The sequence below is a fragment of the Coregonus lavaretus genome, assembly GCF_964263955.1.
Source record: "Coregonus lavaretus genome assembly, chromosome: 3".
NCBI classification, from domain to species: domain Eukaryota; kingdom Metazoa; phylum Chordata; class Actinopteri; order Salmoniformes; family Salmonidae; genus Coregonus; species Coregonus lavaretus.
In genome coordinates, this window is record NC_139990.1 from 56,606,677 (window position 1) to 56,632,535 (window position 25,859).

General features: G+C 43.8%; 1 protein-coding gene across 1 annotated transcript in view; it reads right to left on the bottom strand.

Moving 5' to 3' along the window:
* The window catches only part of LOC311118880 (glutamate receptor ionotropic, kainate 2-like), a gene marked incomplete at both ends in the record, with an annotated part of 168,614 nt that overhangs the window by 142,258 nt on the left and 497 nt on the right, over positions 1 to 25,859 (bottom strand). The window lies entirely within an intron of this gene.

The following is a 25,859-nucleotide window of genomic DNA, read 5'->3' on the forward strand; positions in this document are numbered from 1 at the left end:
GGAAGCCACCAGCCAAACACAACACAGTACAAAGCACTGAGCCAAAACCGAATCAATAACTCAAACATGAACTACATCAAATAGGGGATAGAACACTACTCCACTCTGATATACTGTATGTATGACCCTGTACCACTACTTACATTCAAGCCCTCTCCAGGAACACACACACAAGCCATGCTTCTAGATGTCATTAGAAGGGATTTGGGGAGCAGGACTCTACCCACTGGGCACACCGGTTCAATCAACTTTGTTTCCATGCAATTTCAATGAAATTACATTGAACCAATGTGGAATAGACGTTGAATTGACGTCTGTGCCCAGTGGGTACTCCTTTGAGGTAATGCTACAAGTAATGCTACACACACACACACACTCTCTAGCTCTCTAAAACACACACACACACTCTCTCAAACACACACACACACTCTCTCTCTCTCTCTCTCAAACACACACACACACTCTCTCTAGCTCTCTAAAACACACACACACACACTCTCTCAAACACACACACACACACTCTCTCTCTCTCTCAAACGCACACACACACTCTCTAGCTCTCTAAAACACACACACACACACTCTCTCAAACACACACACAGCAGCAATCCCCCATCAACCTGCCTCAGGAGGATCCCAGTTGACACAGAGAGCTTTCTCTCTGCTACTCTACACTGGGGTCTCTCTCTCTCTCCCTCTCTTTCGCTCTCGCTCCTATCCTTCTCTCTCTCTCTCTCTCTCTCTCTGAGATGTTTAATACGACATAACATGGAGCCACAGTCTACTCTAGCCCCATGGCACTATGACTGAGACTCAATCTCTTAATGGCTAACTGAATGGATGGCTTTGACCTAAACATACGTCCCGAGGTGGCAGTTACAGTTACAGTAACACACGTGTTTACACACACACACACCACACACACGTAAAACTCTCTGCATCAGCCCATCGGTAGTGCTGTAGGGTACAGTGCAGTGTCCAGGACTCTTGGGCCTCCCTGGTATGTTGTGTTGAGTTAGCTGTATGAGATGAGAGTAACAGAGTAACAAGGTAGCTAATACTGTAGGTCCCCATAGTCTCACTGACTTTACACTTATTCTTACACAACATCCTTTATTTAGTTCATCAATCCTCTCTGTCTCTAACAGTCTGTTCATATCTTCTCTGACCTTCACCCTTCTCTTTTCCTCTCTACTTTTACACTGCTGTTTTCTCACTTTCTGTCTGTCTCTCTCCATCTCTCTCTCTCCCTCTCTCTCTCTCTCTCTCTCTCTCTCTTTGTGTCTCCCTCTCTCTCCTTCCTTCCCTCACTCCATTGATTGGTAGAAGACTGCTGTCCTGAAGCGATGAAGCCTGACCATGACATCTAGGGAAATCAGAGCACTCCCCCCTCCCGTATGGTAAGCCCAGCAGTCCACATGCACACACACACACACACACACACACACACACACACACACACACAGACACTAACGCTCTCACACACGCACACACACCAATACACACCGAGAGAGAGACACACATAAGCACACACACGCATACACACGCATTCAAACACACAAAAACACATACGCACACACACAACTCCAATCCCCCTTAGCTACAGCTCAAAATGGGAGAGGAGTCAAGTTGCGTTGGGAATATTTGTGTCTGATAGAATTCTCCAAGGGGTTATAGTGGGAGCAGATAGAGGTTCTGAGCTAAGGAGGACCCTTCAAGTCTGGTGCAGAGAAAAACAAACACACTAAACACACAGATTCACAGTGTAGATAAGACATCTGCGCTCACACACACACACACACACACACACACACACACACACACACACACACACACAGTCTCACAAAGTGCAGATGAAACATCTGAGAACACACACACACGTTGAATTCAGTGATCCTGTTCTTTGTGATGGCACAGCACTTCCAGGAAATGCCTGAAGTCTCTCTTTCTTTCTTTCTTTCTTGCTTTCTTCTCCAGTCAGCAGCCGGCCGGGTGCAACTCATTTCCTCTGATAGCTTCACAGAACAGAGAACTTCTACTCAAAGACACATCACATCTTCTCTCCTTATGATTCTTTAGGATGCAACCACTGATGAATAGTGTATAAGTTAGCAGTAAGGATATTCATGTGGGGTATACAGACAGTATTTCCCTAAGTGCAGGGGATTGAAGTTGTGTTATACAACAGAAGATCATTGGTGATCTTCAGAGTGCAGTGAGGCTCTTTGCGCCACTAGAAGCTAAACAGAATAAGTCAAGAAAGTCAAGTCATGATGCTGTGAAAAGAGCAGAACCTCTTTAACTCCTGTTGACTCAACACTACTAACTCTCTCTTGAGGCACACACCCAGACACAACCAGACTCTACCCCCCCAGCCCCTCCTCTCTCTGACCTGCAGGTACAGCACCACACCCAGACACAACCAGACTCTACCCCCCCCCCCCCCCCAGCCCCTCCTCTCTCTGACCTGCAGGTACAGCACCACACCCAGACACAACCAGACTCTACCCCCCCCCCCAGCCCCTCCTCTCTCTGACCTGCAGGTACAGCACCACACCCAGACACAACCAGACTCTACCCCCCCCCCCCCAGCCCCTCCTCTCTCTGACCTGCAGGTACAGCACCACACCCAGACACAACCAGACTCCACCCCCCCCCCCCCCCCCCCAGCCCCTCCTCTCTCTGACCTGCAGGTACAGCACCACACCCAGACACAACCAGACTCTACCCCCCCCCCCCCCAGCCCCTCCTCTCTCTGACCTGCAGGTACAGCACCACACCCAGACACAACCAGACTCTACCCCCCCCCCCCCCCCAGCCCCTCCTCTCTCTGACCTGCAGGTACAGCACCACACCCAGACACAACCAGACTCTACCCCCCCCCCCAGCCCCTCCTCTCTCTGACCTGCAGGTACAGCACCACACCCAGACACAACCAGACTCCACCCCCCCCCACCCCCCCCAGCCCCTCCTCTCTCTGACCTGCAGGTACAGCACCACACCCAGACACAACCAGACTCTACCCCCCCCCCCCCCCCAGCCCCTCCTCTCTCTGACCTGCAGGTACAGCACCACACCCAGACACAACCAGACTCTACCCCCCCCCCCCCAGCCCCTCCTCTCTCTGACCTGCAGGTACAGCACCACACCCAGACACAACCAGACTCCACCCCCCCCCCCCCCCCCCCCAGCCCCTCCTCTCTCTGACCTGCAGGTACAGCACCACACCCAGACACAACCAGACTCCACCCCCCCCCCCCCCCCCAGCCCCTCCTCTCTCTGACCTGCAGGTACAGCACCACACCCAGACACAACCAGACTCTACCCCCCCCCCAGCCCCTCCTCTCTCTGACCTGCAGGTACAGCACCACACCCAGACACAACCAGACTCTACCCCCCCCCCCAGCCCCTCCTCTCTCTGACCTGCAGGTACAGCACCACACCCAGACACAACCAGACTCTACCCCCCCCCCCCTCAGCCCCTCCTCTCTCTGACCTGCAGGTACAGCACCACACCCAGACACAACCAGACTCCACCCCCCCCCCCCCCCCCCCAGCCCCTCCTCTCTCTGACCTGCAGGTACAGCACCACACCCAGACACAACCAGACTCCACCCCCCCCCCCCCCCCCAGCCCCTCCTCTCTCTGACCTGCAGGTACAGCACCACACCCAGACACAACCAGACTCTACCCCCCCCCCAGCCCCTCCTCTCTCTGACCTGCAGGTACAGCACCACACCCAGACACAACCAGACTCTACCCCCCCCCCCAGCCCCTCCTCTCTCTGACCTGCAGGTACAGCACCACACCCAGACACAACCAGACTCTACCCCCCCCCCCCTCAGCCCCTCCTCTCTCTGACCTGCAGGTACAGCACCACACCCAGACACAACCAGACTCCACCCCCCCCCCCCCCCCCCCAGCCCCTCCTCTCTCTGACCTGCAGGTACAGCACCACACCCAGACACAACCAGACTCTACCCCCCCCCCCCCCCCAGCCCCTCCTCTCTCTGACCTGCAGGTACAGCACCACACCCAGACACAACCAGACTCTACCCCCCCCCCAGCCCCTCCTCTCTCTGACCTGCAGGTACAGCACCACACCCAGACACAACCAGACTCTACCCCCCCCCCCCCCCCCCCAGCCCCTCCTCTCTCTGACCTGCAGGTACAGCACCACACCCCAGAGAGACTCGTTTACAGAATGCTCAGCTGGCCGTGCAAACCTCAGTCACGCACTCTGACTGACCTTGTCACACTGGGATCCTGGGTTGTGTTCAGTTGCAAAACGCTTTGAAATGGAAAAAAATAACATCTATGGTGTTACTGGACAAGTTCAATTAGAACTGTATCTTGTGTTTCACAACATTGGTTCAAAATGTTTTCCACCAAATGAACACAATCCTGGATGGACCTAGAAATAGGAGATGGCTTAGTTCCACATTTTGTTGTGTTACAGCCTGAATTCAAAATAGATTAAATGTATTTATTTTTCTCACCCATCTACACACAATACCCCATAGTGACAAAGTGAAAACATTTGTAGAAATGTTTGCAAATTTATGGAAAATGAAATACAGAAATGTACATAAGTATTCACATTCCAGAGTCAATAAATGTTAGAATTCCCTTTGGCAGCGATTACAGCTGTGAGTCTTTCTGGGTAAGTCTCTAAGAGCTTTGCACACCTGGATTGTACAATATTTGCACATTATTCTTTAAAGAATTCTTCGAGCTCTATGAAGTTGGTTGTTGATCATTGCTAGACAGCCATTTTCAAGTCTTGCCATAGATTTTCAGTCAAAACTGTAACTAGGCCACTCAGGAACATTCAATGTCATCTTGGTAAGAAACTCCAGAGTATATTTGGCCTTGTCTTTTAGGTTATTGTCCTGCTGAAAGGTGAATTTATAATTTGTCTGTTGGAAAGCAGACTGAACCAGATTTTCCTCTAGGATTTTGCCTGTGCTTAGCTCTACTCCGATTTATTTTTATACCCCCCCCCCAAAAAAAAATTGTACTGAAGAGTAGTACTAAGTGATGTGTTGTGATGGATTTGCCCCAAACATTACACGTTGTATTCAGGACATAAAGTTAATTTCTTTGCCACATTTTTGTCCATTTTACTTTAGTGCCTTATTGCAAACAGGATGCATGTTTTGGAATATTTTTATTCTGTACAGGCTTTCTTCTTTTCACTCTGTTATTTAGGTTAGTATTGTGGAGTAACTACAATGTTGTTGATCCATTCTCAGTTTTCTCCAATCACAGCCATTAAACTCTGTAACTGTTTTAAAGTCACCATTGGCCTCATGGTGAAATCCTTGAGGGGTTTCCTTCCTCTCCGGCAACTGAGTTAGAAAGGACGCCTGTAGCTTTGTAGTGACTGGGTGTATTGAATACTTATTGGCTCAAGACAATTCAGCTTTTCATTTTTATTTAATTTATAAACATTTCTAAAAACATAATTGCACTTTGACATTATAGGGTATTGTGTGTAGGCCAGTGACACAACATCTCAATTTAATTCATTTTCAATTCAGGCTGTACCACAACAAAATTTGGAAAAAGTCAAGGGGTGTGAATAAAGTCAAGGGGTGTGAATGCTATACAGTGCCTCACTTCATGAGGCACTGTATAGCATATCACTGAGAGCTGTGAGCTCAACCAGGGACTGTAGAGGGGACTTAGGCAGAGTTATCTATACACCCTCCCCATCCGTCTCTCTCCTACACCTGCTCTCCTCCTCCTCCACTCACTCAGTCACTCTCTTGTTGAGTCAGCAGTGATAAAGACACAGCAAACACAGGTTTTACTTCCACCATGCTACTGACTTATCACAGAGAACACTCCTATAGAGGAGGAGAGGGAAAGAGATACAAACACACACACACACACACACACACGCACGCACACACACACATTGTTAGCAAAGCAACTCTATAATGTGGATGATACTTCAATACAACTGCTTGCTAATAAAAGAAAGTCCCAGTCACTGAGGACATATTGAAATATAATCAGTTTCCCCTGAAGAGTGGATGGAGCCAGCCGTCAGTCTCAACACACAACCCAATCTAAATGGCCCTGAAATTTAAAAAATACATTTCAGAATTGGATTTGCTGCGTATCAGCAGAAATTCACACGATTGACAGATGTGTGTGTGTGCGTGCGTGTGTGTCCATGCGTGTTTTTGTCTGTGTGCGCACGTGTGTGTGCGTGCATGTGTGTGCGGTCAGAATAGGATCCTGGTATTTGTCCCTGTGGGCGCTGCATTCCGAGCATCGATTTTCCGAGCAGATTATTATTCCTTTTTTTTTTAAGACCAGCAGCAGAAATCGGGATACAGGCTGGTCTACCTTCCCTTCAGCAAGATCATTCTAATTCATAACCCCCCAAATGAGCTATTGACTCAGAAAAACGTCTCTGCCATTCTAAATGATTGGGGCTCTGCATCCCAAGAAGCATGGTGTCCATCTCCTCCCGGCTTCATATGTCCCACAGCCTGAGACAGAGAAGCTTGAGACCTTACAAGAAGGTAGCCTGGTTCCAGATCAGTATAGCCAATGACCATGAGTTGGTTAGACAGCACAAACAGATCTGGGACCATGCTAGCAAGAAGTATATGACAGCCTAATTATCCTCAGCCAGCAAAATGCCTGAAACACAGAAACACACAGGACACCAGGGTTGTGTTCGTTAGGGCACACCGTAGAGAAATGTTTTGCAGCAGAAAAAGAGACTTCGTATTGAACAAATTCAGCTAATACCTCCCCAGTTTCACTCTGTTTTCTGAGTGTTTTGTAATGTTTTGTGCCTACTGAACAAAACCCAGGAAGACACTCAGGATGCTATGATGAGACATGGAATACAATGATAGGACCTGGGACACAACAAGCATGCAATACAGACAGTCAAGGACAAGGACAGAGAATCTGTGCCCAACTCAAATATCGGACTATGGAATCATCTGAGAAAGGCAACACCTCTACTTCACACAGTCATGTTGTCTACCTCAGTGTCACCTCTGATGTGTCCCTTCCACCAAAACCGCATCGTCACCACAGTCACAACGTTCACCTCCAAACCCCTACCTACCGCCAGTCAGCACTTCTCTCTGGAGCTACCTACCCTCATCCTCATCCACTCATTGCCTTGCGCAGCTAAAGTCATCCATGTGAAGCAGCACAGTACTGTCCGGCTCTCTATCTCCAGCCCCATCTGCAGTTAAACTAAACCCTGGTCATGGTCACTAGCAATAATGTTCTGAAATGGAGTGAAATTGTACAATTAGAACACAGATTTTAATTTCCCCAAAAGAAAAGGAAAAGTGTTTTCTATGGAGTGCTGGTCTCAGAGCGTTTCGTATTATTCTGTAAGTAAATCCGAGACACTCCATTTAGTATGATAAGTTACATTTCGTATTGTATGTATTAATTTTTGAATGTTCATCAACCATTTTGTATGATACGTATGATATGAATTACAATTTGTATTATATGTTACGAATTTGCAAAACGTACAATATTTTATGAATTTGCAAAATGTACTAAATGTTGCGATTTAACAAAATGTAGGATATGTTACGAATTCTAGCTAAGGCGCTAACATTAGCTAGCTGGGTTAAGGTAAAAGGGTTAAGTTTAGGAGTTAGGTTAAAGGGTTAAGGTTAGGGTTAGGGGAAGGGTTAGCTAAAAGGGAAAATGGTAGGGTTAGGGGAAGGGTTAGCTAACATGCTAAGTAGCTGTAAAGTAGCTAAAAAGTAGTAAGTATTTAGTTGAAAGTTGCTAAATAGCTAAAATGCTAATGTTGCTGTGATGAGATTTGAACTCGAAACCTTTGGGTTGCTAGGCATTCGTGTTATATGCCCACCCATCCACACCGACCAACCACCCTACTTTTGTTTTTGCCTTAAGTAACCATCTGTTTTATGTAACCATACCAAACGTAACATATCATACTAATTTGAGTGTTGTGGATTTATGTTTACTATGTTACGTCTAGACTATGAGACCAGGCTAAGTGCTTAGCTCTACTGAACACAACCTATGCACTGTACAGTACAGTACGGTAGGGCCTGTCTCTGAAGCAGTGGGCAACACTAATAACAGTGAGATGTATACTCCTTATTTGCTATTTGGCAAAACTAACACTAGATATCTTCCTTTTCAACCCCAAGGAGGGATGGAGCCATAGAGGGATGCGTGAAGGAAGAGAGGGACTTTTAGAATAATCACTTCATGAGGCACATTAAATCGCTTCACGCATCGTAGCGTCACAGGCCTGAGAGGAACATGCCGTCCCCCTCTCTTCCCCCCGTTTCTGTGTATCCCTGTGGACACACACACACACGCATACACACATGGGTTTAATTAATCACTGCTACTCTCTCTCTCTCTCTCTCTCTCTCTCTCTTCCATTTTTTTGCTCCTGAAAACTTAAAATGATATATTTTTAACCGTGTAACTGATTTGCGAGGGGGCGACAGTTTCACATTTCTATAAACTAGCTGTGAGTGAAACATGAATATTTTAAGCAGCTTAGCGCTGATTTAAATATATTTACTGGGAGTCTGCTGGCTGTGGGCCAGGACACAGTGTAATACCCACAAAGATGCTACTGCTAAACTCAATTTGAGAGAGCTGATAATTCGGACTGGCAGAACTAAGGCAAATAATGTAAATTAACTCACTGAAATATTTTAAAAATTCATTTTTCAATCCTTTGAAAAAAAATGCAGGGTGATTTTAAGATAGCTAGCCTAGCGTTGAGAGGAGGTGAGTATATCTACACACAACAGAGAGACAATCCGAGAGGCATGAAATATCTAGCAATGAAGGGTAAACACAGGGGCCATTTTGAGAATATTGAAGTGAAGAGGAGAAGAAGAAGCAGCCTCTCTGGTTATAATGTGCAGGAGATGACCGGGGATGTCATGCATTTTTAACCAGAGAGCACATTGGACATTTATTGAATCAAAGACACATTGTGACTGAGGAATTTAGGCAGGTAGGTGTTTGTGCCTTAATATTTGCTTATTCACATATCTTCTAATGTAAAAGCATGGAAGTGGAAAAACCCTGTCACCTCTTCCGAGGGAGAGGAGAAGAAGGGAGGAGGCTGCATGGGAGGCTATAGGTGCAGAGAAAGGGATTATTAATTAGCCTTCCTTCTCGGTCAAAACACACCACACCTTGTGGCATGAAATCCCTTGAGCATGAAAGCTTCCATAGAAAAATGATAGCTACTAGCTATAATCTCACGTAATCCAACAGATGTTAGTTCATACATTTAAAAAAAACAAGCAGGATAGGATTACAACATGGGGAAGTTGTAGAGACTGTAATACTGTCAGTCTGATGCAGTATTGACTAGGTAGGGAGAGAAGAAGAACACCTGAGCAGGAAGTGGTCTTTAAACCAGGAAGTGAACAGGAAATGCAGCCATTGGAGGGTTACATTTTCAGACACAGCTATGGTGTCAATGTCATATCATCTGATTGAATTCTCCTCAATGAAGGATGAAAAAATGAGATTTAGCCTATAGCCATCCTGTGCCAACCATGCAACATTACAGTATAGTCCTCCTCCACAAACAGACCTATCAGACAGGAAACACACAAATCTGTAGTGTCTTCCTTCAATCATATAACCATACAAACATCCATCCTATCCCCACACCTACAATCCACTCAGATTAAATTAGTATAAAATATGATAGGCCTATGAGGAAATGAAATCAATAATGTTCGACGTTGAGGCCTGTCAAAATGTCAAGCTTCCACCCACTGGCACCCCCTGTGGCAACTCTCTCTCTCATTAAAAACACTTGCTTGCATTGTTTGACCTTGACCCCTGTCCCACCTGCTCCTACAGTGGGGGGAAAAAGTATTTAGTCAGCCACCAATTGTGCAAGTTCTCCCACTTAAAAAGATGAGAGAGGCCTGTAATTTTCATCATAGGTACACGTCAACTATGACAGACAAAATTAGAAAAAAAAATCCAGAAAATCACATTGTAGGATTTTTAATGATTTTATTTGCAAATTATGGTGGAAAATAAGTATTTGGTCAATAACAAAAGTTTCTCAATACTTTGTTATATACCCTTTGTTGGCAAGGGCACAGGTCAAACGTTTTCTGTAAGTCTTCACAAGGTTTTCACACACTGTTGCTGGTATTTTGGCCCATTCCTCCATGCAGATCTCCTCTAGAGCAGTGATGTTTTGGGGCTGTCGCTGGGCAACACGGACTTTCAACTCCCTCCAAAGATTTTCTATGGGGTTGAGATCTGGAGACTGGCTAGGCCACTCCAGGACCTTGAAATGCTTCTTACGAAGCCACTCCTTCGTTGCCCGGGTGGTGTGTTTGGGATCATTGTCATGCTGAAAGACCCAGCCACGTTTCATCTTCAATGCCCTTGCTGATGGAAGGAGGTTTTCACTCAAAATCTCACGATACATGGCCCCATTCATTCTTTCCTTTACACGGATCAGTCGTCCTGGTCCCTTTGCAGAAAAACAGCCCCAAAGCATGATGTTTCCACCCCCATGCTTCACAGTAGGTATGGTGTTCTTTGGATGCAACTCAGCATTCTTTGTCCTCCAAACACGACAAGTTGAGTTTTTACCAAAAAGTTATATTTTGGTTTCATCTGACCATATGACATTCTCCCAATCCTCTTCTGGATCATCCAAATGCACTCTAGCAAACTTCAGACGGGCCTGGACATGTACTGGCTTAAGCAGGGGGACACGTCTGGCACTGCAGGATTTGAGTCCCTGGCGGCGTAGTGTGTTACTGATGGTAGGCTTTGTTACTTTGGTCCCATCTCTCTGCAGGTCATTCACTAGGTCCCCCCGTGTGGTTCTGGGATTTTTGCTCATCGTTCTTGTGATCATTTTGACCCCACGGGGTGAGATCTTGCGTGGAGCCCCAGATCGAGGGAGATTATCAGTGGTCTTGTATGTCTTCCATTTCCTAATAATTGCTCCCACAGTTGATTTCTTCAAACCAAGCTGCTTACCTATTGCAGATTCAGTCTTCCCAGCCTGGTGCAGGTCTACAATTTTGTTTTTGGTGTCCTTTGACAGCTCTTTGGTCTTGGCCATAGTGGAGTTTGGAGTGTGACTGTTTGAGGTTGTGGACAGGTGTCTTTTATACTGATAACAAGTTCAAACAGGTGCCATTAATACAGGTAACGAGTGGAGGACAGAGGAGCCTCTTAAAGAAGAAGTTACAGGTGTGTGAGAGCCAGAAATCTTGCTTGTTTGTAGGTGACCAAATACTTATTTTCCACCATTATTTGCAAATAAATTCATTAAAAATCCTACAATGTGATTTTCTGGAATTTCTTTTCTCATTTTGTCTGTCATAGTTGACGTGTACCTATGATGAAAATTACAGGCCTCTCTCATCTTTTTAAGTGGGAGAACTTGCACAATTGGTGGTTGACTAAATACTTTTTTTCCCCACTGTATATTAAATGATGGTGGAGCGTTTAAAACACTTAGGCAACATGCTTATAGGTGCAGTTCTCTAGGTCATGCCAAGGTCCTCTCTGACGCTGTGTAGGCCTCTCATTACCTATACTTTCTGATGGGAAGAGAGCTCTTTGTGTATGTGTGTGTGTGTGTGTGTGTGCGTGTGTGTGTGTGATAGCGTTCCCTATAGCTCTCCTCTGCCCCTCAGGTTTATCACCAGCCGTGGCTGCAGTCTGTGATTTAACGGCGACAGCATTGGTTAAATGTTGCTTCTTTGGCAACAGATAAATGTTTTACTGATGCCCACATCTCAATGTCATAAAACACCCCTCTCCTTTGACTAGCATGGATGCATTATATTTGCCACCGACGGTGCGAGCTACAGTTAAGTTATCACGCCATTAAGACATTCAATTGATTTAATATTGATTTTTATACACCATATTTGACCTGAGGACCCGTCTTCCCAAGCAGTTATTGGTTCAAGAAGTGCTGATGGCACAATACATAAACTACATTTATATGGAAGAAAGCAGAGAAAACCAAGGCTCTCCTGACGTTACATTCAGTAAATAAACACTTAAAATGTCTGTTCCAGCAGAAGCAATCCCAACGCTAGAGTCAAGCACTGATTTCTGAAAACATTCAATAACTTGATATCACACCCATTACCGAATAGAAACACATTTTTAAAGATATCAGCCTCTCTACTAGATGGTTCCATCAGGTATTATTAGCTTCTTCTAACTGGTGTCAAACTCAGTTCAGCCAACAGTACACCAGCAGCAAGCATGTAATTGGTATGATAGCTTCCTTACTGGCCCTGTGAAGCTGACCTCTAATATGAAGATGTACATCTCTGTCTGTGTACTAATTAAAGTAGGGGTAAGTGTGGGTCCCCCTGGCCATGCATGCCTCTGGAAGGTTATTGTAAACATATATCATATGCCATCCAGGACCTTAATATCAGGCGGTGTCAGAGGAAGGCCTGAACATTTTCCAAAGACTCCAGCTACCCAAGCCATAGACTGTTCACTCTGCTACCGTCCGGCAAACGGTACCGGGACAGCTTCTACTCCCAAGCCATAAGACTTAAGACTAAATAGCCAGACTGCTAAATAGTTAACTAATGGTACATTTACATTACATTTACGTCATTTAGCAGACGCTCTTATCCAGAGCGACTTACAAATTGGTGCATTCACCTTATAGCCAGTGGGATAACCACTTTACAATATGTTTATTTTTAATTTAATTTTTTGAGGGTTGGGGTGGGGTAAGGGGGGGGTAAAAGGATTACTTTATCCTATCCCAGGTATTCCTTAAAGAGGTAGGGTTTCAAGTGTCTCCGGAAGGTGGTGAGTGACTCCGCTGTCCTGGCGTCGTGAGGGAGCTTGTTCCATCATTGGAGTGCCAGAGCAGCGAACAGTTTTGACTGGGCTGAGCGGGAACTGTGCTTCCGCAGAGGTAGGGGGGCCAGCAGGCCAGAGGTGGATGAACGCAATGCCCTCGTTTGGGTGTAGGGACTGATCAGAGCCTGAAGGTACGGAGGTGCCGTTCCCCTCACAGCTCCGTAGGCAAGCACCATGGTCTTGTAGCAGATGCGAGCTTCAACTGGAAGCCAGTGGAGTGTGCGGAGGAGCGGGGTGACGTGAGAGAACTTGGGATGGTTGAACACCAGACGGGCTGCGGCATTCTAGATGAGTTGTAGGGGTTTAATGGCACAGGCAGGGAGCCCAGCCAACAGCGAGTTGCAGTAATCCAGACGGGAGATGACAAGTGCCTGGATTAGGACCTGTGCCGCTTCCTGTGTAGTTTGGTACCCAAACTATCTGCACTGACTCTATCTTGCACTGACTCTACGCACACTCACTAGACTATATACTGTTAACACACCATACACACACTCAATAACACACACTACATTGACACTCCCACACAATTCACACACACATTCACATACACTACATACGCACACACACACAACACACACACGCATACCGATACAACACAAACACACATGCATCCACATTACACACTACTTTTACACTCATCATTAGCTGCTGCTACTCTGTTCTTTATTTTACTCTTATTATTATCTATCCCGATACCTAGTCACTTTACCCTGCCTTCATAAACATATCAAATCAAATCAAATCAAGCTTTATTTATATAGAACATTTCAGACATGAAAAACAAAAGAATAACAATTTAAACCTGAAAGACTAAAAGGACCATAAGGAAAAGCAAAGCTAAAAAGGTGTGTTTTAAGATCCCTTTTAAATATGTCCAGTTTTGGCCCCCCTCAGGTTTTCTGGCAGGCTATTGCAGAGGCTGGGGGCATAATAACTAAAGGCTGCCTCTCCATGCCTCTTGGTCCTAAGCTTTGGGACAGTTAAAAGGCCAGTGCCAGATGACCTGAGGGACCTACTGGGTACATAACTTAAAAGTATGTCTGATATGTATTGGGGTGCACAATCGTGGATTGATTTCAAAACCAATAGAATAATACACTGCTCAAAAAAATAAAGGGAACAATAAAATAACACATCCTAGATCTGAATGAATGAAATAATCTTAATTAATACTTTTTTCTTTACATAGTTGAATGTGCTGACAACAAAATCACAAAAAAAATTAGCAATGGAAATCAAATTTACAGTGGGGAAAAAAAGTATTTAGTCAGCCACCAATTGTGCAAGTTCTCCCACTTAAAAAGATGAGAGAGGCCTGTAATTGAGAAAAAAAAATCCAGGAAATCACATTGTAGGATTTTTAATGAATTTATTTGCAAATTATGGTGGAAAATAAGTATTTGGTCACCTACAAACAAGCAAGATGTCTGGCTCTCACAGACCTGTAACTTCTTCTTTAAGAGGCTCCTCTGTCCTCCACTCGTTACCTGTATTAATGGCACCTGTTTGAACTTGTTATCAGTATAAAAGACACCTGTCCACAACCTCAAATAGTCACACTCCAAACTCCACTATGGCCAAGACCAAAGAGCTGTCAAAGGACACCAGAAACAAAATTGTAGACCTGCACCAGGCTGGGAAGACTGAATCTGCAATGGGTAAGCAGCTTGGTTTGAAGAAATCAACTGTGGGAGCAATTATTAGGAAATGGAAGACATACAAGACCACTGATAATCTCCCTCGATCTGGGCCTCCACGCAAGATCTCACCCCGTGGGGTCAAAATGATCACAAGAACGGTGAGCAAAAATCCCAGAACCACACGGGGGGACCTAGTGAATGACCTGCAGAGAGCTGGGACCAAAGTAACAAAGCCTACCATCAGTAACACACTACGCCGCCAGGGACTCAAATCATGCAGTGCCAGACGTGTCCCCCTGCTTAAGCCAGTACATGTCCAGGCCCGTCTGAAGTTTGCTAGAGTGCATTTGGATGATCCAGAAGAGGATTGGGCGCCAGTGGCGAATTTGCCAATATTGGTGTTCTCTGGCAAATGCCAAACGTCCTGCACGGTGTTGGGCTGTAAGCACAACCCCCACCTGTGGACGTCGGGCCCTCCTACCACCCTCATGGAGTCTGTTTCTGACCGTTTGAGCAGACACATGCACATTTGTGGCCTGCTGGAGGTCATTTTGCAGGGCTTTGGCAGTGCTCCTCCTGCTCCTCCTTGCACAAAGGCGGAGGTAGCAGTCCTGCTGCTGGGTTGTTGCCCTCCTACGGCCTCCTCCATGTCTCCTGATGTACTGGCCTGTCTCCTGGTAGCGCCTCCATGCTCTGGACACTACGCTGACAGACACAGCAAACCTTCTTGCCACAGCTCGCATTGATGTGCCATCCTGGATGAGCTGCATTACCTGAGCCACTTGTGTGGGTTGTAGTCTCATGCTACCACTAGAGTGAAAGCACCGCCAGCATTCAAAAGTGACCAAAACATCAGCCAGGAAGCATAGGAACTGAGAAGTGGTCTGTGGTCACCACCTGCAGAACCACTTCTTTTTTGGGGGTGTCTTGCTAATTGCCTATAATTTCCACCTGTTGTCTATCCCATTTGCACAACAGCATGTGACATTTATTGTCAATCAGTGTTGCTTCCTAAGTGGACAGTTTGATTTCACAGAAGTGTGATTGACTTGGAGTTACATTGTGTTGTTTAAGTGTTCCCTAAAAAAATTTAGCAGTGTATTTAAATGTATTCTAAAACTCACAGGCAGCCAGTGCAGAGACTTTAAAACCGGTGTAATGTGTGCTCTTCGTCTGGTCTTGGTCAGTACCCGTGCTGCAGCATTCTGTATGTTTTGCAGGTGACCAATGGATTTCTTGGGTAGACCAGACAGGAGAGCATTACAGTAGTCAAGCCTGCTTGTAGTAAAAGCATGGATGAGTCTCTCTGTATCAGCCTGAGCTAGAAAGGGCTGCACCTTGGCAATGTTCCTCAGGTGGTAAAAAGCTATTTTGTTCACATTCCTAATGTGTGATTCAAAATTGAGTCCAGAATCTAAAATGACACCTAGGTTTTTTACCTGGTGTTTTATCTTTATTGCCCGTGAATTAAATCTGCAGCCAGATTCTCTCTCTGTGCTTTGGCTCCAATAATAAGTACCTTGGTCTTGTCTTGATTTAGCTGGAGGATGTTGTGAGCAATCCAAGTATTTAAATCACTAATACAGTCTAATAATTGATCTGTGGAGTTAAAATCCTCTGGTGACACAGAAATGTAAAGTTGCGTATCATCTGCGTAGCAGTGAAAATCAATGTTGTGCTTTCTGATAACGCTGCCAAGGGGTATATATAAACTGAACAATACCGGACCCAAAATCGAACCTTGTGGAATTCCACATCTGATATATATTTTCTCTGAGTTATGTTCACAAAGGGTGACAAAAAACTCTTGACCGGTTAAATAGGTCATAAACCAACCTAGAACTGGACCAGAGGCCAACCCACCTCTCCAGTCTGTCCAGAAGGACATCATGGTCAACAGTGTCGAACTCAGCACTTACATCCAAGAGTACAAGGACAGAGAGCTATTTGGCATCTCTGTTGGCTCTAAGATCATTTACCACTTTAGCTAAGGCTGTCTCTGTGCTGTGGTGGACACGAAACCCAGATTGGAATTTTTCAAAAATACAGTTGGTACTTAAAAAATAATTTAGCTGTTTGAAAACCAATTTCTCAAGAATTCTGCTTAAGAATGGAAGGTTGGAGATTGGCTGAATAATCTAGATTACTTTTCTTCAGAAGGGGTTTCACCATAGCAGTTTTTAGTGCAGTGAGGAAAGTGCCTGTGAACAGGGAGTGATTAACAATAGCTTGCACTTTTTTTTTCTTTTTTTCTTTTTTTTTTGTCTCTTTTCTTTTTTTTTTTCTTTTTTTTTTTTTTTTTAGTCATTTAGCAGACGCTCTTATCCAGAGCGACTTACAGGAGCAATTAGGGTTAAGTGCCTTGCTCAAGGGCACATCGACAGATTTTTCACCTAGTTGGCTCGGGGATTAGAACCAGCGACCTTTCGGTTACTGGCACAACGCTCTTACCCACTAAGCTACCTGCCGCCCTCTTCAGATATGCATTTCAAAACTGTTTTGCAGAAGGTGGTGGGGATAGGATTGAGAATACAGGTAGAAGGCTTAAGTTGTGATATCACTTTCCTGAGCACGTCTGTATCAACCAGGGAAAATAACTCCATAGTGCCTTTGCATGGTAGGCTAGGGCACAATACCCTGTACCTCTGCACATTGATCTGGTACTTCTACTTCCTGTATGTAGCTTCATTCTCCTGTATTTTATTTTACTCCTCTAGTGTTTCTATGTTATTTATATTTTGTATTATTATTTTTAAAATCTGCATCATTGGAAGGGCTCGTAAGCAAGCATTTCACGGTAAAGTCTATACCAGTTGTATTCGGAGTATGTGACAAATACAATTTTATTTGATTTGATTATCAGTTTACCCTGTCGTGGTCTAATATGATTGCAAAAACAAGGTGGTAATGCACTCACAATAACCTAAACTAACTTCAACATAGATGGTGTAATTATGAATACAGTGGGGGAAAAGTATTTAGTCAGCCACCAATTGTGCAAGTTCTCCCACTTAAAAAGATGAGAGAGGCCTGTAATTTTCATCATAGGTACACGTCAACTATGACAGACAAATTGAGAAAAAAAGTCCAGAAAATCACATTGTAGGATTTTTAATGAATTTATTTGCAAATTATGGTGGAAAATAAGTATTTGGTCACCTACAAACAAACAAGATTTCTGGCTCTCACAGACCTGTAACTTCTTCTTTAAGAGGCTCCTCTGTCCTCCACTCGTTACCTGTATTAATGGCACCTGTTTGAACTTGTTATCAGTATAAAAGACACCTGTCCACAACCTCAAACAGTCACACTCCAAACTCCACTATGGCCAAGACCAAAGAGCTGTCAAAGGACACCAAAAACAAAATTGTAGACCTGCACCAGGCTGGGAAGACTGAATCTGCAATAGGTAAGCAGCTTGGTTTGAAGAAATCAACTGTGGGAGCAATTATTAGGAAATGGAAGACATACAAGACCACTGATAATCTCCCTCGATCTGGGCCTCCACGCAAGATCTCACCCCGTGGGGTCAAAATGATCACAAGAACGGTGAGCAAAAATCCCAGAACCACACAGGGGGACCTAGTGAATGACCTGCAGAGAGCTGGCACCAAAGTAACAAAGCCTACCATCAGTAACACACTACGCCGCCATGGACTCAAATCCTGCAGTGCCAGACGTGTCCCCCTGCTTAAGCCGGTACATGTCCAGGCCCGTCTGAAGTTTGCTAGAGTTTGACCTGTGTCATTGCCAACAAAGGGTATATAACAAAGTATTGAGAAACTTTTGTTATTGACCAAATACTTACTTTCCACCATAATTTGCAAATAAATTCATAAAAAATCCTACAATGTGATTGTCTGGATTTTTTTTTCTCATTTTGTCTGTCATAGTTGACGTGTACCTATGATGAAAATTACAGGCCTCTCTCATCTTTTTAAGTGGGAGAACTTGCACAATTGGTGGCTGACTAAATACTTTTTTCCCCCACTGTATACCTAATATAATGTATGAATATTATATGCATCAAAAAGTTGGATTTCACTTTAAGGTGGATATTATCACAATCAAATCTAATACATGTCTAATGTATGTGTATCATCATGTTGTTACCACTGTAGGAGGTCAAAGGGAGCAGTCACACAGTGTTACTAGTGGTTCCCATCAGAGGAGTGCTGGAGGTCAGGGGTCATTCTAGACAAATGGACAGTCAACTCCATGGTGGATAGACTGGTCAAAGAGAGCGAGAGAGAGAGGAAAACAGCCAAGTAACCTCTCATCGCTCCTCTCTCCCTCTTACTCCAACTACCCCTTTATATCTCTCTATATATACAGGAACCTGCCCAAATAAAGGAACCACTGGAGTACATGAGGGATACAAAGTATATTGAAAGCAGGTGCTTCCCCACAGGTGTGGTTCCTGAGTTAATTAAGCAATTAACATCCCATCATGCTTAGAGTCATTCCTGAGATAATTAAGCAATAAACATCCCACCATGCTTAGGGTCATGTATAAAAATGCCAAGTTGCCCATTATTTTGGCTACCATGGCTAGAAAAGATCTCAGTGACTTTGAAAGAGAGGTCTCAAAGGAGCATAGGGGGTTTAAAGGGTGTGTGTGTGTCTGTGTGTGTGTGTGTGTGTGTGTGTGTGTGTGTGTGTGTGTGTGTGTGTGTGTGTGTGTGTGTGTGTGTGTGTGTGTCAGTAATCAGATCTTAACCCAAATTAACACTTATGGGAGATTCTGGTTGCCTGGCTACCCAAACTCTTTGCTCTGGCCAAACGCTATGCTACACCCACTGACATTAGTTTCTTCTCCGCAATGAGTCTGGATCTGAGTACCTCCCCGATGATTTCTAGAATGGAAATTCATTCTAGACCGTCTGATTGGTCCCAGAAACCGATGGGTTGGGCCAGAGCCAGAACACACATGGGTATTGCAAATTCCCTAACCCTAATTCGACATTGGCTTTGATACTCTGATTGGTTAGAGATGATCCAATCGCTGATAAATTTGTTTTGTACAACACCCCTCATTTTGACATCCCCACAAACGACTTCAATGATGGCAGTCTCAGACTGAAGTATGTAGGAAACATAGAGCAGCGGAAGAATTCAGTTTGAGTCGTCAGGCAAAGATTCTGGTGTGGCTCCTGAGAGCATTTTCCACCACCATTAACAAAACACCAAATTATACAATTTCTCATGGAAGAATGGTGTCGCAGACACTTGTAGAATCTATGCTGAGGCGCATTGAAGCTGTTCTGGCGGCTAGTGGTGGCCCAACGCCCTATTAAGACACTTTATGTTGGCAGTAAGCCTGTATATCGCTTTCTCTCTCTCTCTGTCTCTCTCTCTCTCTCTTCAACAATAGTATTCAGTAGTCCATGTGTTGAATCAATGAAGCTAGTTCACTTGAAAGAACATGCTAGCTACAGTACACACACAGCATAATACAGAGCAGAATCACAGTGATAAATCAGGACATTATCATACCACCATGTTCTATGTCAAGTAAATATTCGAAATAATCCTCCCACAACAGCACCTCATCCCGCGGCGTGGCGGAGTTAATTTCATATCACCTCCTACCTGATTATAGTTTATGTATAAACCCCTCTTTCGACAGAGTCTGCGTCACACCACCAAACCACATAACCCATCAAGTGAGAACAGTTGGAGAGCTCATTTACTGGCAGGTGTGAAATGGCCATGTGTTTTTTTATAATCACTCATATCTTCATCTCCCACTTCATGTGTGTATGTGTGTGTGTCTGTGCATGTCCAAACAATTCTCCCCTCCTAACGATTGCGCTAAACGGTAAACAGATCATCTGAACACATTAGCCAGGCGTTCAATAGAGTGGTTCTGCCAATCACCTCCATTTCATACCTAACCACTAACTCTCCCCCGCACCGCTCAATGATCCGCTTAGCCGCGCGTTGTCTCTAAGTAGCTCGCATTCTCCACAAATCTTCTTATTTACAAGTTATTTGAGGGGAGAGGAAGGAAGGCGGAGGAGGGATCTATTGTTCTCTGTGTGTAGTGTGTCAGACGTTTCTGTGTTATTGACAGGCTCTTTTTCCTGAAAGCATTTTCAAAGTTGTGTGAAGAACTGGGAGTATTTCTCATTTTAGTCAGCTGTACATACTCATTAGATACTGAACTGTTGACTAACCCTCCATACATACAACACTATGGCTAACACACCTGACCATACCTTACCATCGCTCAGTTTATCAGAGCTTACAGAGGTTATACCCTATTGATGAGCACACTGTAGAGGCTGACTGTAACAGATGAGAGATACATATCCTCCTATTCTAAATCAATCAAGCCTCCAGGAGGTCTGTGCAAAGTGCATCTGTTTACGTAACAGTATACAGGCAACATATAGACAGACACTTAACAGTTCAGGCAACATATAGACAGCCATTCTAGGTATGGATACTGACATGATGTCTTTTGGGAGATAAAGAAAACAATCAGACTGTCATTCTTGATTAACTCTATGTCCACACTACATCCCTGAGCTGAAAGTTGAAGGAGTGGGCCCTGCCTGCCTGCCTGCCTGCTTGCCAGCTGCCGACGCCTCTACCTCCACCAGGCTCCAGTCTTTATCCCAGGAACAGTGATGGAATGTGATGACCTGACAGAACACACAGGACACTTCCACCCACCAGCTGTGTTCTACAGAAGAACAGCTACTGTATTGTACTGTACCAGTCATTGAAATAGAATCCATGGATTCTATTTCTATGGTACCAGTGTTGTACATTGGATCCCCTACCCCACACACGCTCTGATTTCCAATTCGTCCTTGCACTAGAGACTGAGAAGCTCTGACAAGGTGATTGCTGACTACACTGATCATAAAGCACAGCAATGGCCCACATCCCTTAATTAGCTAATTCTGTTTAAACATATTGAAGGATTTCCTTATCTAATGCAAAACAAGTCTTAGTGATTTATGTAGCCAAAACAAAAGTAGTGATATATTTAAATGTACAATATAAGATTGGCTGTGTCAATAATGCTTTACCTATCAAATAATAATACATTATTATTTTATTAAAATAAAATGAACAAATAAAATAATTATGACTAATAATAGTATTGAATATTGTTGTGCAATAATATCTGTATATACACTACCAGTCAAAAGTTTGGACACACCTACTCATTCAAGGGTTTTTCTTTATTTTTACATTGTAGAATAATAGTGAAGACATCAAAACTATGAAACATGGTTTTGGATTATTGGCATTCTCTCAACCAGCTTCATGAGGAATGCTTTTCCAACAGTCTTGAAGGAGTTCCCACATATGCTGAGCAACTGTTGGCTGCTTTTCCTTTACTCTGCGGTCCAACACATCCCAAACCATCTCAATTGGGTTGAGGTCAGGTGATTGTGGAGGCCAGGTCATCCGATGCAGCACCATCACTCTCATTCTTGGTCAAATAGCCCTTACACAGCCTGGAGGTGTGCTTTGGGTCATTGTCCAAATGATAGTCCCACTAAGCGCAAACCAGATGGGATGGCGTATCGCTGCAGAATGCTGTGGTAGCCATGCTGGTTAAGTGTGCCATGATTTCTAAATAAATCACAGACAGTGTCACCAGCAAAGCACCCCCACACCATCACACCTCCTCCTCCATGCTTCACGGTGGGAACCACACATGCGGAGATCATCCATTCACCTACTCTGCGTCTCACAAAGACACAGCGGTTGGAACCAAAAATCTCAAATTTGGACTCATCAGACCAAAGGACACATTTCCACCGGTCTAATGTCCATTGCTCATGTTTCTCGGCCAAAGCAAGTCTCTTATTATTGGTGTCCTTTAGTAGTGGTTTCTTTGCAGCAATTCGACCATGAAGGTCTGATTCACGCAGTCTCCTCTGAACAGTTGATGTTGAGATGTGTCTGTTACTTGAACTCTGTGAAGCATTTATTTGGGCTGTAATCTGAGGTGCAGTTAACTCTAATGAAGTTATCCTCTGCAGCAGAGGTAACTCTGGGTCTTCCTTTCCTGTGGTGGTCCTCGTGAGAGCCAGTTTCATCATAGCGCTTGATGGTTTTTGCGACTGCACTTGAAGAAACTTTAAAAGTTCTTGAAATGTTCTGTATTGACTGACCTTCATGTCTTAAAATAATGATGGACTGTCATTTCTTTTTGCTTATTTGAGCTGTTCATGATATAATATGGACTTGGTCTTTTATCAAATAGGGCTATCTTCTGTATACCACCCCTACCTTGTCACAACACAACTGATTGGCTCAAACACATTAAGAAGGAAAGGAATTCCACAAATTAACTTTTAACAAGGCACACCTGTTAATTGAAATGCATTCCAGGTGACTACCTCATTAAGCTGGCTGAGAGAATGCCAAGAGTGTGCAAAGCTGTCATCAAGGCAAAGGGTGGCTACTTTGAAGAATCTCAAATCTCAAATATATAGTAAATATTTTGATTTGTTGAACACTTTTTTTTTACATGATTCCATGTGTGTTATTTCATAGTTTTGAAGTCTTCACTATTATTCTACAATGTAGATAGTAAAAATAAAGAAAGACCCTTGAATGAGAAGGTATGTCCAAACTTTTGACTGGTACTGTATATATATATATCCAAACTTTTGAACGGTAGTGTATATATATATATATATATATATATACATATACACTACCGTTCAAAAGTTTGGGGTCACTTAGAAATGTCCTTGTTTTCGAAAGAAAAGCTTTTTTTTTGTCCATTAAAATAACATAAAATTGATCAGAAATACAGTGTAGACATTGTTAATGTTGTAAATGGCTATTGTAGCTGGAAACGGCTGATTTTTTATGGAATATCTACATAAGCGTACAGAGGCCCATTATCAGCAACCATCAGTTCTTTGTTTCTGGCCATTTTGAGCCTGTAATCGAACCCACAATTGCTGATGCTCCAGATACTCAACTAATCTCAAGAAGGCCAGTTTTATTGCTTCTTTAATCAGCACAACAGTTTTCAGCTGTGTTAACATAATTGCAAAAGGGTTTGCTAATGATCAATTAGCCTTTTAAAATGATAAACTTGGATTAGCAAACACAACGTGCCATTGGAACACATGACTGATGGTTGCTGATAATGGGCCTTTGTACGCCTATGTAGATATTCCATTAAAAATCAGCAATTTCCAGCTACAATAGCCATTTCCATCATTAACAATGTCTACACTGTATTTCTGATCAATTTGATGTTATTTTAATGGACAAAGAAATTGCTTTTCTTTCAAAAACAAGGAAATTTCTAAGTGACCCCAAACTTTTGAATGGTAGTATATATATATATATATATATATATATATATATATATATATATATATATATATATATATATATATATATATTACAGTATAATAGAAACACATAATTAGTATTATTAATGTAAACATTTAATGTTACTATTCTTCCAAAATGGTCTTACATGTCTTTGATGTGTTTGATACCATTCCATTAACTCCATTCCAGCCATTATTATGAGCCGTCCTCCCCTCAGCAGCCTCCACTGATGTTAGCTGTATACTTACTACGTTGCATTGTGTCCTCAAAAAGGATAACCCTGTCCTATAACCTAACTACTTGTAAAGCAGGATAACACCGTCGTCCTTAAGCAGAGCAGGGAGACTGTTTCACAACTGCAGCCAAGAGAAAGCTGCTCCTTTAACAAGCCTTCCACTAATCTTGTGTTTCTTCTGTAGTAGAATAAAGCAGCGCTCACACACCGACGAGGAGGCGCTTTCCGCTGTCAGTGGTGCTGAATCTTGCCCTCTGTGCCTGCAATTCAGAGTCCTAGCGAGGCATGTAAGGGGTAGTTTGGAGATTATGACTTTGTGAACACAAGTGTGAGTGTATAGAAAGTGTATCTTCAGACAAAAAGATTATCCGGGGGCACACACAGAGATGGATTACCAGGGGGAAGTGGGGAGAGTGTGGTTGAAGCATAGACCGATATGGAGGACAATACTTCCCGACAACTCTCCCCGTCCTACTGTTAGTGAGACAGCGCTGTCAGATTAACGCCTGGTAGCAGCACAGGCCCAGCTTGTTGCCATAGTGGCAGCTCGTACAGATGCTATATGCATTTCAATCAGGCCTACGGTGCGCGCGCGCGTTTGTGTGTGAGTGTGTTTGTGTGTGTTTTCTGAAAAACTGACAGGCTACAGTTGCAGTGGATGGGTGTATTCAGTGTGATGTGAAATTCCTTAGAGAGACAAAGCAAATAACAGAAATTACACGAACGACCGTGAAGCAGTGAGAGGATACATATAATTGTATATGTACAGTTACAGTGCCCCCTGAAAACTGTTGATCACATTGCATACCCTTTTACACGTGCGTTCTTTAGAACACTGGCAGTGACGGCCTTGCCTCTGAGGGCTATGCAAGTGCAGAAGGTAGCCTATATGCATGTGCAACACGATACACTGATGGCCTACCCTATGTTTTCTCTATAGGCCTATGCAGAGTCTTGCCTTGGAGTCGACAATGGAAGATGTGCTCAGTTAGAACAATGCATTCCTTTAAATGGTTGCTAATAGCAACGTGCCAGGACTCAGAGCGAACAATGAAAGGGAAGATCAAACACTAGCATGTATATTTTGCTTCACGCTGCTGGCTGTCACTATCATGGATCGCTGTGTTCAATGGTTGCGTAGACATTGACTGCACTTCACTACATGGCTTGGTTCGTTAGGGTTCTTTCTGTTCATAATCGGCCAAATCATACTTCGAGAAATGGACGCGTAAATATAAATTTCAATGGATGGGGGATTTGGCGCTAAACCTGAGTTTCGCGCGCATTTCTTCAATCAGGATTCATCCTTTTTTTGATTGTGTCTATAACAAGAAATGGTCTTGTGTTGACGTCGGCCATGAATAGGCCTATATGATCCAAATATCTATGTAACTAACATTACTGTGGGGTAATGATCAACATAGGCGCCACATTGTTGCCAACTGTTGCAAGCTTTCTGACTGCATGCTCTCTCTCGCTCTCTCTCATTCTCTCTCTCTCTCGCTCTCATACACACACACACACACACACACACACACACACTCACACACACTAGGTTTATTATGCAAACTTAGAAATATCAGCACCATGGCAACAAGTTCCACCAATAATTTATTCTCCAACATAAATGATTCACCAACAACCTGGCACTTTGGCATGAAGACATAATCGGACACTGCTATTTGTAACAATTTGAAACAAGGTCCACAAATGATGATCAAATCCAGTTATGCGAAGATAATTGTAGGCTATATATGTTT